The 11,232-nt window shown below is 27.6% G+C and overlaps 1 long non-coding RNA gene across 1 annotated transcript; it reads left to right on the top strand.

The window, feature by feature from the left end:
* Positions 1–224: 224 nt before the first annotated feature.
* Positions 225–10,233, top strand: LOC122268358 (uncharacterized). Its single transcript, XR_006225645.2, has 6 exons — positions 225–346; positions 1,047–1,138; positions 3,106–3,262; positions 5,188–5,335; positions 6,333–6,439; positions 7,734–10,233. It is a non-coding gene; the product is annotated as an uncharacterized lncRNA (long non-coding RNA).
* The last annotated feature ends 999 nt before the right edge of the window (positions 10,234–11,232 follow it).

Below are 11,232 nucleotides of genomic sequence, written 5' to 3'. Positions count from 1 at the left end.
AATACAAAAAGAAAATAGTCACCCCCAATTGTGAAAAATTATAAGTAAAGAATAGCACCACTTAAAATAACTCAGTAAATTAGATGTTTTCGACTTTAAACATTGCTTCATCCTTAAGGAATTTTCTGAAAAAAGATACGTAACACATACGTGGTTGTTTTTTTCCCCAATTAGCAATTATTTTGTTTCACCATGCATATCAAGCAATGCTCTACTTAAGGGTTTAAAATTTATCCGGAAAACGTTTTATTTTTCGATCAATTTTTGATTTTGTGATTGATTTCATATTTAAATATAGTTTTTTTTTGATATTTTTAGAACCAGTGATAGCAGAATCAACATCAGAGTAAGTGCAGATTATTTTTCAAAATTGTTATCACTTAATTTTTAGACATTATAATCGTATGGCTTCATTTTGTTTCAATTACCGAAGATTTTTTTATTCACATAAATTCAAAAGAATGAAAATACAAAATGGTTTATATAATTATATTAAATAAATTACCAAATGATTATATTAAATGAATTATGAATTCAGATTGTAGATAATTGTATGTACTACTTTATTTAATTACAAAACTATAAAATGTATTTTTAATCTCTAACTTTACTGGTCATTACCTATTGCTTATATTACTTTCTAAAGTCAAATTTAGAAAAAGTGCTATTTAGTAGATGTTATTATACGTTAGGAATTTTCAACACTTTTTTTATTTGAAAGAAATTAATTAATTTATTCAGTTTTTGATATCTCATAAAAATGAATTTTTTATAAGATCCTTTTCGACTCATTTTGTTTTAAAAATATTTGACTAATCCTTTTTAATAAAGAATTTATAGATTTATTTTTAAATACCAAAGATTGAGTTCATATGCTTGCTTTATTTTATTATTTAAAGCCGTTTAATTTCAAAATCATTTTTTTAATGTAGTCTTCATACAATATCATTTACAAAAGCAAAGATAAAAATTATTCTATTTGATATTTTTTCCATCTTTAGATTTAATAAAGTCCCTGGATTAAATAATTACGAATTTTTTTGCAGTTGTGAAATTACAAAGAAAGAATTGGAGGACAGTCAAGAAAGCAATAGCGAGAAAGGTCCCGATATAATTCCACTGTCAATTGAAACAGATGGTAATTTTCAAATTTTGAGTCGCTATTATTAATCCAACATTTATCTTGTTTATTTATCGTTACTTTTTATATTAAAAGGGGTGTCGGAAGAGCATATACCAATAATGTTAAAACTGACCTTTTTCGATGCACCTTTTCTCAGCATCTAAACAGGATATTGCTTCAGTTTTTTTCACATAATATTTGTATAAACATGTTTACACAGTTACAACTGCTTATACATATCTTCCAAATTGCCAAATACATATACAGTAGAGCGCTGATTATCCGAACTGCTCAGGACCGAACGTGGTTCGGATAATGAAAAGTTCAGATAATTGGAAAGTTGTTTAAAATTTAGTTTAAATGATTATTATTTGTGCACTAACTTCCCTTCACACTTTTTCTAGGCTCAGGACTAGCAATACTGTCTAAAATAGCTCTGGCGTGTATTTTTTTTCAATTTTTAAATATTTTCTGTTTATTTATTTATTTTTACTTTTATTCATTTTGAATTATTTTTATAATTTTTCAGATTTTTATAATTCTTTTGTCAATTACTGATTTTACTACATTTTTTTCAATTTTCCATCACAAGAGAAATCCAGCAAAGACTTTTGTTTCAAAGAAGATGCTCTTTTTTGAGCAGCCATATCTCTTATTCTTTTTAAATAAATAAACTGAACTGGATCAACATCATTTTGACGTTCTAGCCAATTCATTGCAATATCTAATGAATTGCATGCTTCTATATGAGAAGGTCCACTATCTTGAACTTGATCACCTACTTCTTCCGCTTCGCTTGTGGAGTTCTGATTTTCATTCAAAATTTCAGCAACAATTTCATCATCATCTAAAATTTGAAATCCTGCGTCGTTTTCAGTGTTTCGACACCAGTCTTCTATTTCTTCTGCTGTACAACCTGGTATCTTTTCATCTGGAAGATCTACTGGTTCAGAAACTTCAGTTTCAGTTGTTTTTCTGTTAAGAATTTTATTCCAAGATTTAAGATTCCAAGCACTGTAATCACTAATCATTAACTATAAGTGACAAGTACCCCTCCCCCAATTATAGAACTTCAGCATTTATCTATTCATAAACTCCAACGCATTCCAACCATTGTAGACTGTCAAAATGAAGCTCACATTCTTGGAAGAAAATTTTTAGTTGAAGAGGGGTAAAGGGGTATCTAGGTTTAACTGTATAACTATACATGTATGGCTACTATAAGAAAACTGCTAAAAAAGGTTGTAAATTAAGTATGGTCTTCAAATGTAGTGGATATTATTTATTCTTCTAAATTAAGAAAAAATGTCGATAAGTTAAAAAGTATTCTAAACCTTAAAAAAAAAAAACACTAATTCTGACATAGTTTGGATAATTGGACCTTCGGATAATAAGGGTTCGGATAATCGGCTCTCTACTGTATACCAAATCGCCAAAATCTTATGAATTTCAAACTTTCGTTTCTTGCAGACATAACTTTTGCTCTAACCCCTCGACTTGAAATCATGAACTCTGTTTGCTTGCTGCTCCACCGTGGATTTAATCCTGTTATAGTTGGTTTAGCTCTTACTAGACCCAAGTTTCCCTAAACTTCTAATCTGATTTATAGTGAACCATATTCTCCATACTTGGCTACAACATTGCTCATATCCTCTGTCGTTCAATTTTAAATATAACAGACACGTTAAGAAAATCAAAGAACCTATCCATCAAAGATACTATCGGTAATAAAATTCACCGGTACATTTACCGCATACCTTGCCAAAGCACTTTTGGCGTACTTGGCATGTTAATGGCTTATCTAGGTGTTACGTAGGGGTACATATACATATCACGTTATATGTTTCCATAAAACAAAAAAGAGTAAATTTTAAAACAGTTCATAATGTTTTTTAAAGATGATAATTATTACTTCTCTTATGAGTTTAAGCAGAAGAAGGATTTTTATGATTTTTTTTTCCTTAAAACATTTTATTTTTCAGTATTTTACACCAGTCGAATCTCAGAAGAATCAATTTACCATAAGAAGGATTCTCCCTCTCCGAAATATATTCGTGAGAAATACACAGATACAGTGCTGTAAAGATGAAGTCCCGGCGTAAAAGTTGAATTGAAAGTCCTCTCAGTGCATTAAGCATGGTAGGTAGTTTAAAAGTGTATATAATTATAAAAAATGCAAGACAAATATCCAAACTAATTATAGTTAAACTGGCCGCCATTGAATTACACAAATAGCAATACGTATGAGTTGGGAATATTTTAGTATAGTAGGCAACAGAAGTTTCAAAAAAATTTCCATCTTTGTAGGATAAGATAAAAAAAGAACGCACTCCCTTAAGTGTTTTTGTACTTCCTTACGCACCACTAGAGCCCCCAACTTGAGTATGGCATATTCTGCACTAGCTGAATACCCGTCCATCCGTACGGGTTGATCTTACAGCGTAAAGTTTCCAAGAAGGGCAGAATATAGTAATAAATAAAAAATAAAAAAAAACATTGGACTCATTTAACTTTTTATTTGTATCAGTATTTGTCTCAAAGTATTTGCCCGATTTTTTAGTGTTGCTTAGAACTGATTAAATGATGCTTTTTTTCACCCCGTACGAAGAACGAGTATTTAGCTGGTAATACAGTATTACCAGTATATATTGAAATACTCGAGTGTGTAGTGCCACATAAGATGAATATACGAGTATATATAATATCTAGGTTATTCNATTGGTGTCTATGTAGCTTCATACTTGTTTTACAATTATAATCTGTCGTATTGCCTTCTTGTTACACACGTCATCAATAAACTTTCATTAGACCCCTTATAACACAAACATATTCTTAAGGTCTGCATTTTAACATAAGTCATCAGTTTTTGCGACTTCATAGCCAATTTGAGAACTAGCCTAGACTTCAGATGGAAACTAAAGAAATCTTGAAAAGCAACTCCGAAGTTCGAAATTCGTTAACAACTTCGGGTAAGAGTCCATGCAGTTGTGAAATGTTATCATAATTAATAACTAGAAAACTAACAGCACGGTATAAGAATTGGCTATCATTCGTTCAGTAAATCCTTATTGTTATAAAGAAAAGCAATTTACCCTTATCCCGGAGTTTTTTTTCTTTTTTCTATGACTTCCCATTGAAGTTAGATAGACACTAGGGGTATAAAGAAACACTTTTATTGCACTAAAATCCATTAGATATAAGTCGTAAATATAAGCAAAATTGTTAAATTGTTTGCAATTGACTTACGTTTTCGCTACTATTTTATATTAAATCAATTTATTAAAAAAAAAAAGATTTTTGCATAAGAGCTATTTTACATTCATACTGCTGAATGTCCGGACGTTTTATTTTATTTTGCTAATCACGTTGAAAAAATGATCAAGCCTTCAAATACGATATTAAATTGGTTACATTATATCAATAATATTTTCACATCGGTCTATTGATTACGAGACATGTTAGTTTAGATTTATTCTTATCAATATGGCTAGTGTTTCTGGTCAATCATGCTGGTCACTTAATATTTATGAGGTAATTTTTGAATTAACAATTTGCGTTACATGGAGTAGGAAATCTCGATATCACCCACTACAGCCCATCTTAGTGATTAGTGATTGCATGTAAGAGATTTTAGACCTATAATCACTATTTAGCTGGCCTGCTACTAGGAATAATTTAGGTATGACCAACATCTAAACGTTGAAAATACAATTCTAAAAGAACTATAGTTATAACTGCAAATATACAATGAGAGCATAATTATTTTTTGTTTAAAAATCTTAAATATAGTCAACTACATTTTAACAAAAGTAAATAAAGATAGCAGCAGGATTCCATTAATTCAAATTCAACAACACAAATTCATAACACAATTTCAAATTTTTATTTTCAAGCTTCGCATTAACTTTCTATTTTACCAACTCTGTGAATTTTAGTCATAAAATATAATATGTTAGTTTAAAATGCAACTATAAAATACGTCTCTAAATTGAACGTATTGATAGTTATTTTTTAAATTGAAGCACTAAAAAAACAACATACTAATCACCAAATTACTAATTTAGGTTGCAAGATGCATCGCAATGCCATGATTTGCCGAGGCGTCCAATACGTACAATCTTACAGACTTCCATATTGTTTTGTTGCGTGAATATTCATGCTAATATATATATCCAGAATTATACATATTTTCTGTATACAGCGCATGTTAAAGTAAGTAAAATTTTTCAGATTTATTTTTCGATCATTTATTCTCTTTTACTGTAGTTAATAGAATCCCAATCAAGGCTTATTAACCAGTATGTCATAAATGGATTTATACAACAAAATCTATAATAGAATTAGTATGATATTTGCTCTTTACCTACTTTTAGATACATGATGCAAAAGATAATTGGTGTCTGGAGGTATGGAAAGAAATAAAAAAAAAATAGCATATGCCTAAACTAATTATTTTTCAGCTTCTCAGTTTTTTAGTTGTGGTTCTCAAAGGGATGAGACATATAAAAATAAGATTCCTAGTTATGAAAGTGAATAAGTAATTTGGATTATATTATAAGTAAATTGGTTTATTTATCTAATAAAATATTAATGTATCAACATAGTGTAATTATATCGAAAATATAATAGATTTCTCAATAAGAATTACTAATTTTATTAGTCTTAATTTGCATAAAATATACATCTCATGCGGCAAAATTGATATGATTTTAAAAAATGGCAGTAATCTCTCATAGAGGTTTTGTTAAAAAGATATTTCGTATTTAAAAACGTTAAATTTTTGAGTTTAATACCAATTCTTTCAACTAATTGCGTTTACTAAATTTAATTACGCTTTGTATTTAATAAATTGTTAGGATGATTAATAACTATTACATTCTAAAACAACAAATAACTGAAATTATTTTATGCAACAAACTTTAATTTATTAAATAAAGTTATTGTAATGTCAAATTGGGGTGATTTTTAAAGATATATTTAATTAAAAAATCACTTTCTAAAATAATAAATTTGGTTTTAATTATCTGCGTTACCAGTTCAATTATACTGTTTAAACATTTTGTGTGTTTATAATGTTTGGAATGCACAGAATTTCAAATAAATGAAGAATATAATTATCATTTTCTTGTTAATTTTTTAAAGTATTTTTCTGATAAAAATTTTTTTGAACAAACGAACCATTTTCGAGTAATGATAATTGCCTTTCTAGGAATTGATTACTCTATTTCAAGAATACACTGATTAATGTATCTGCAAGAGGTGAAACTTAATTAATTCGCATCGAAGAAAACTAATGGCAAACTCTTGGATATACAGGTAGATGGTATTGCAATTTTTTTTCAATTTTAATAAGCGGCAACTGTAGAGATTTAAATTTAATATATTTAACCAAGATATTTGAGCTATAATGTTTTTAATTTTTTATTTAAAGATGGTTGACATACGTACTTTATAATCAACAATTCCAAGTTGGTTTTTTTAAATTAGATTCGTGAGGATTTTTTCACTCAAATGAGATGATTATTGATAAATTCATTTTAATAATTCCATTAACATGAAAACCTGAAGAAAACTTTTCCTAATCAATATCTTTTGAAACATTTTCAGCTTTTAAAATAATAAAACAAATTTATAACTATGCAGTTCTCAAAAAAGAAAATATTGTTGCTATTAATAATTGAAAAAAAAGTAACCAAATAAACTATATTTTTGTAAGCTTATCACATACGTATATGAACAATATGGCTAAAATAAAATATTACTTCTGAACATTTTATGTTTGAAATATTGGAGCATGTTTCTTGCAGGAACTATATCACTGGAAAAGTTTTTTTTTTTCATAAACTTTACTACATTTTTTTTGTCGTTCAATTTATAAGGAAATATGATTCAAGTTTATTCCATGTCAAAGAAAAGTTTCAGAAACCTTATAATATATGTAAGGAATATTATTTAGGAGGAAATTGTAATATGTTATTGAGTTGAGCGTTTGGTTTCCCTGTAAGTTTAAAATAGTGCTTTTAAAATATTATTATCAGTAAGACGTTAATAGGTTACGTAAAATGAATTGTTTATATAAATACAAAAATAAAACTTTTTCCCTACACAGAAGTTGATGACGTTGGAAGTTGGAAGTACAGAGGTAGAATATGATTTTTATTTTTATATTTGTTAATAAATAATAATAAGGTGGTCATCAATGCAAAAATAAAGTGCATACTTGAATTTTTCAAAACAATTTTAATAATTTTTAAGTTTTAATTCAAATAAACTAATTGAAGTTCAATATTTTCAGTGAAAATATTTAAAATATATGGACAATTATATAGAAAATTTTATAGAAAATTATATATTAATAAATAGAAAATGTTTTATCATTATATAGAAAATTTTTAAAAATTTACAAATAAATGCCTTTTCTGCTTTACGGGTATTAAAAAAAAGAATAATACATGATACTTTGAAACTTTTTATGCTATATATTATTGAACTAGGAGGTAAGTACCAGGGGTATCTGATATATATATATATATAATTATAAGAGATATTAATTTATATTTATAAAATGTCATATAAAATGTGAGGTAAGTTTTTTATATTTTATTTTCAGGAAAACGTACAAGATGTGAGAGAATTTGCTCAATTTCTAAATGTGGAGAGCTTGTGAAAGTAGCTGAAAGTAGTAAAAAAATTATTATAACCAACACAAATGAAATGATGTATTTATTTTTTATAACATTTTGATACTCTCAAAACACTTAAAATTTTATTATAATACGGACAAGAATATGATAAAATGTATCTTAATAAAAGAATAAGCAAAAAAGCTTTACAAGAGCACCAAAAATACTATAATTTGATAATTACTTATGCTGAAATTACAAATTAAATATGATTTTAGCAGATATGCTGTTTAGTACTAAATTTGGAATATTGAGAAAGCTACTCTACTGGACTGTAAATTTGGGAAGTATGTTATTCATTGCTATATTCAGCTTTATCTATCTTCCATGTATTCAGTGAAAGATTCTCCCGTTTTCCAGGTTGTACCAGCAGTGCTCTTCAGTGATGTTGTTTTGCTTTTCAATTTTATAAAGCAAAAGATGATTTATCCTTCTTTGCGACCACTAGTGTTTACTTTTTGTTTCTCAAATAATAAAAATAACTATTTTATTCGGTGACATCTTATACGAAAATAAGAACTTGTTGTTTTCGTGTTTGTGTTTAACCAGTTTACGTCTAAAACATAGAGAGGCATAAAAACTGATACGTTAAGAAATTCGAAAATGATGACCATAAATTTAATTTTTGAAATACTGTTCAAAATGTTTCATTATTTTCAAACAAACGAAACTTCGGGAGGGAGAGGAAACAACTTAGGAACCATTGAAGCGGATGTAAAATAATGAAAATGGACAAATTCCAAATCATTGCTTCAAAAGTTTATTCATTGCTTTCAATTCCACTTTATTACTGTATGTACAGTGGTCAAAGCACCTGAATCACAACCTCTTGATCGTAGGTTCGGTCCCGTCCTGGGCCGAACTGTTGTTTGTTGATATCCTCCATATTTTAATATTTATTATCGCTACTGCCATTGTGAAGAACTGGCATTCTATCCCCAGTGGTTGCTGAAAGTCCATGCAGCTTCAGATCAGTAGGTACCAGCTGGTCTGGGAAGTAAAGGCGGCCTTTGCGCAGTGCTGGCAACATCGGCACAGTCTTGCCCTTTTTTATCAAATTGTGGAGACTTACACTCCATGATCTCCCCGGCCCACAATGGGGCTGTTGCGAGAATTTTTGAAGAATTATAAAAAAAAGTTTTGTTTTATAATAAAATTTTTGTATCACATTTGATAGAATTAAGTTTGATTTTGTGAAACTATGCCGATTTACTAAATACCATTATTCAACACATAAAATCGAGGCCACAGATATCAATTATTTGACTAAATAATTGAAAGAATTATTCATACCCTTTTGCACTTCATTATAACCTTAAAAAAACAAAAAAATAATTCCATCGTAATAGGAAGAGGAATAATCAGAAATAGTTAGGCGACGTAATTGAAAATTACGCCATCCATATTTTTTCTACCCTGTGACTCCATTTTCAATAAAGTGAAAGAAAAAGCATTGATTTCAAACTATAAGGTATATTACTTTTCTATTTGGTAAAAGACATCTTTACAAAATCTTAAAATTACCAAATGAAAGGTACATTTAATGATACGAGCAGAAGAGTAGTAGAATAGTGGTTCTTATTTGGCTTTAGTAGTTGAGAATAGTTTGGCGTCAAAACTACTTTGATGTTAAATTATTTTTCAAAGTTGAATTTTTGCTAAATAAATGCGTAATGAGAACTATAACTTTAAATCTCAGAATTTCCGATTACCCATTACAACTATGAATAAAAAAAAATCAAATGATTAAACACTGTAAGTTACAATGTTAAATACCAGAATTACTGTTTTACTCTTGAAAATACTAGTATACACACATGACTTTTTTTGCTAGAATATTTTTTCAGTTTAATTTAAGCCAGCGGGTAAAAAAATAGAAATTATCTGAAATAAAGCATTGCTCATTCTAAACTTTTGTGATTTTTATATAAAAATAAATTCGAAGCACTGTATGGCGCTAAATTGGGGACGAATAAGTCAAAATCCTAACACCGCTGGTATTATTAAAAGTTTATTTCAGTTAAAAATTTCAGGAAGTGTTAATTTTTACCAAAATCTTCTAACAAATTTAGATTCTTATTTGAATTATTGGAGTAATTCCACTGATCGAAGAAAGTGTAAGCCATGATTGTGAATATAAAAATCATTGTTTAGTCTGTTAGCATAAGCTGCAAATACTACAGACATATTTAATTCTGTTGCATAACATGCTGTACAGTTATACTATATTGTATATACAGGTATATACTGTATATTTTATTCAATAAAAATAATTAATACAGATAAGAATTCATATGACTGAATATGTTTTGACTGAATAAGTTAATTTATTCATTTGTGTTGGTTCAAGTGCTGATTAAAATTATTATTTTCTTGTTGAAACATTACTATTTTTGTACTTTTTGAATAAAAATCTACTTTTCAAGACTTTTGAGTTTTACTTTACTATTTTCTTAATTAACATATTAATTGTCAACTTCAATAAAATCTTAATATTTTAATAAATATTAATATAGGTATATGTATTGTTTTCTATTGTAAATTACAATTAATGAACAAAACATGCTTGTTTAAATTTGACAAAAATAATTTTATTTTAATTGGATATATTTATTACATTTTACAAAAAAATATGCAACTATCGTTACAAAAAGCATACAAAGCACAGTAATTGATTGTAAATTTTTACTTTGCTACTCTTTCTATACAAAATTTAAATTTGTATAGGAAAGAAAATGAAGTATAAATAAAAAGAACTATACAAGAAGTATTAAAAAAAGAAACTATAGAAGAAGTATAAGTAAAAAAAAACTATACACGAAGTATAAGTAAAAAAAAACTATACAGGAAGTATAAATGAAAGAAACCATGTAAGAAGAAATATAAGTAAAAGAAACTATACACAGAGTATAAATGAAAGAAACTATACAAGAAGTGTACACATAGGCGTGTGTGGAGAAAAAGACTTTAGAAAAAGGCTTTTTTGAGGCCTTCTATGCTATTTCGCCATGAAGAGGATAAGTAAGTAATATAAGAAATCTAAATGAAATAAACTATACAAGGAGTATAAATGAAAGAAACGATACCGGAAGTATAAATGAAGGAAACTATTTTTAACGTAATTGTTATATAATAATATGAGATAAAAGTTTTAATATATTTTAAGAATTTAGACAAATTCATGAGATTCTTGTATATTATGTTTCCTTTTTTTCCTACTATTTTATTAACAATGAACCATACATTTCATGATTAATTCAATAATTTTAGACAATATGAAACCATCATCTCTCACATTCAAAGATTGTAGTTATTAATTTGCACGCAGTGTCAGAATGTGGAGTTAAAGAATAGTCATTTAATATTTATTGACACATAAAGCATAAAAATTGGTGTCTGGTTTCAATTATAAGGCAATAAAAGGGA

The sequence above is a fragment of the Parasteatoda tepidariorum genome, chromosome 7, assembly GCF_043381705.1.
Source record: "Parasteatoda tepidariorum isolate YZ-2023 chromosome 7, CAS_Ptep_4.0, whole genome shotgun sequence".
NCBI classification, from domain to species: Eukaryota; Metazoa; Arthropoda; class Arachnida; order Araneae; family Theridiidae; genus Parasteatoda; species Parasteatoda tepidariorum.
This window is presented reverse-complemented; position numbering and strand designations above follow the sequence as displayed.